We start from the raw sequence: 2900 nt of genomic DNA, 5'->3' as shown, positions 1-2900 counted from the left end.
TTTTTTTTTAAAAAAAGGAGAAATAACGTTATTGATTGTGGAATGCAAATTTGTGGGGCAGGCTAGGGTAACTGACGGCAAAAAGGCATCCCTAGCTAGGAACAAAGTTCCCATGATGAAAAAGGGGGTTCCATATCCGTCAACAGCAAAACAGACACCCCAGGGAGGTTTGCTTCCGAATGATTTGGGTTGCAGTGTGGCGTTGCTATTGGCTGCTTTGTTTCTAGGTAAAGATGCTCTTTTCTACATTCTTTTCCAGGTCAGGGGAACTGTAGGCTTTTCGCCTGGATAGGGTGCACCACAGCAAACTTTAAATTCTCCTTTGAAAGAGACGGTCGTCCCACTGCTGCTGCATTTGGACGCACCCACTGCTTTGTGGGTTCCTGCAGGTGTGAGATTCTGTGTGTGAGTGTGTTGCGAGTGCATGGGTGTTGCAGCCACGGGTGCCCTCACGCAGTGTGAGCAGATGGCGGGTGTTCGTGTGTGTGTGCGCGTGTGTGGAGAATGGGGGAGGGCCAGCTTGGCTTATTACATTGAGCATTCCAGAGCTTACGCAAAAACTGCGCTTCCGGTAGAGCCATCTAGGCTTTCTGTGCGGCTCCATATCCTTCAAATACACACACAAAAAGATTATGAATAACTGTGGGATTTTTATTCTTTTTAACGTGAGCTAAACCTCCCAGTGAGCCCGGCCACATGCTTGCGGTGGCACCATAACAGAGAACACTTGTGTAGCCCAGCTGTGATAATAAACAAGCCTTGCTGTGTCGACCTCTCTTAACCTTCCTTCTTGCCTAGGCTCTTCCCTCTCTATTTGTCTCTGTCTATATACACACCTGCACGCTTCACACCCCTCCTTTATTCCACTATTTCTTCTACTTTTCTGCAGAGAGAATAATAGATTATGACCGAGCGAGACTTGGAACTTGTCACTGCCGGGAGGGAGTGGCCTTCTCAGTCCGTGTCCTTTGGGAAATTCCTCCTCTTCCTCCTTAGACTTTGCATTTTTGTACCCTCCCCCCTTCCCTTTCTGCTGCTAAGAGATCCATTTGCATCTTGTTAATACACAGAGTCACAGAATTGTAGAGTTGAAAGGGACCCTGAGGATCATGTGGTCCAACCCCTTGCAATGCAAGAATATGCATCTGTCCCATCTAGGGATTGAACCTGCAACCTCAGCACCAACTATCCAGTGACTTACTTGAGCTTTGGTTTTGAAAGCCCCTCTTTGAGGTCTCCTCCACTGTTGTTGCCTCCCCCCCCCCTTCTGCCTGTGTTTCTGGGACTGAATTTCCCAGTTGTGCATGTTTAAATAACCTGTAAATAACTTCACTAGGCAGGGCAGCATCCCAAAATTAATGCAAAGAGGAAGAATTGCCCATCTATTTGGACACAGGAGTGACCAAGATGGGGTGTTTTAATGGATGGCACAGTGGTGGCAGCAGGACCAGGACTGAGCAGACATGCCAGGGTGAGCAGTGTTGGCTCTTCCTGTATTCCTTGCACAGCCCTTGCCTCTCCCCGCCAACCTGGTTTGCCCCATCCAGGGAAGCAGCAATGATGGGGCACCAGACACCAGACACCAGACACTCTTGAATACTGTAGAACTTGGGGGGGGGGGGGGAGAGAGACAACAGTTTTGTGTGTGTGTGTGTGTGTGTGTGCTTGCTGTGTTGATAACAAGGCTTATGGTTGATGATTGCTTGTCCTCCTTGACACCATTGACGACAGCCTTGGAGACGGATGATAGGGTTTTGTTTTGTTTCCAGAGGGTTGAAGGTAGAATGGCAGACAAATGGTGGCCCGTGATTGATCCTCATTGTGTCTGATCGCAGGTTTTTGTAGGTTTTGGCTGTCAAGAACTGCTCAAAAACCAACTTCTCAAAAATGTATTGCATCGACTGAAGACAAAGGAATGAGTGTCAGTGCCATGGAAAACGATAAGTCAACCATGCCACTTTCAACTCTCTTTTTAAGAACTATTTTCTCTCTCCAGGTTGTCTAGCTCTGCCCAGTTTTGAAAGAAAAACTTCCCCATGGGACAAAAGACATACTTATTCGCCAATGGAAGAGAAACCTCTCCCATTTTCTTAAGGGGAGTTAAAAAGTAATTGGAGAGCATTTTTTCTTCTTATGGTGAACACATAATGTCTTTTGCCTATTCTCTGCTTCTAGCCTTAATTTTACACCTCATTTGTTTTAATGCATTTTTAGCTGATTCGTATTACCTCGTGACACATTCTCTGACTTCTAGGGTAGCAGAAGCAGAAGATACGTCATCCCAAATGACGTCCATAGGAGAAACTCTTGCCGCCCCTGTAGGGTTCACCTTGTCAAGTGGACTTGGGTACAGAATTAAAGACTTCCTGTTTCTCCTTGGGTTGCCAACTCCTTTCCTAACAGAGAACAGAGAAATACTGTAGGAGCAAACTTCCCAATCACTGTGACTCCATGACTGGAAGTGTGGGGATTATTTTATCTGTAGCGCTTCTCCTGTCATGCAACTGTTCAAAGACATGAGAGCAAGACTTTGTGTCGAGTTAGTGAATCGAATCTCAGCTCCCCAAACCTTTTTGCTAGGGTTAAAGTTTAAGAGTATGTGGATTAGTCCAAATAACCTCTGAGCATGTGCAATGCCCCTTCCTACTGGGTAATCTGAAATAGGCCTCTTTCACATATCTGGGATTACATGGTAGGTCTTTCCAGATAAGAGGCTTACTTTTGGAGCAGGCTTGAATCTGAGGACAGGGTCCTGCTGGGGAAAAGAGTTGGCAACCCTTGACTTTGCTTAGATTTCACTGGGGTTGGTTAGATCATCCCAGTTTTTCAAAACCTCACTCTTCCAAACCTGCAAGCTAGTCTGAATGTTGTAAATAAGGAAACAACACTTGGCGCATGCA

Source organism: Podarcis gaigeae (genome assembly GCF_964106915.1).
Source record: "Podarcis gaigeae genome assembly, chromosome: 5".
Lineage (NCBI taxonomy): Eukaryota > Metazoa > Chordata > Lepidosauria > Squamata > Lacertidae > Podarcis > Podarcis gaigeae.
Note: the sequence above shows the minus strand (reverse complement) of the source record.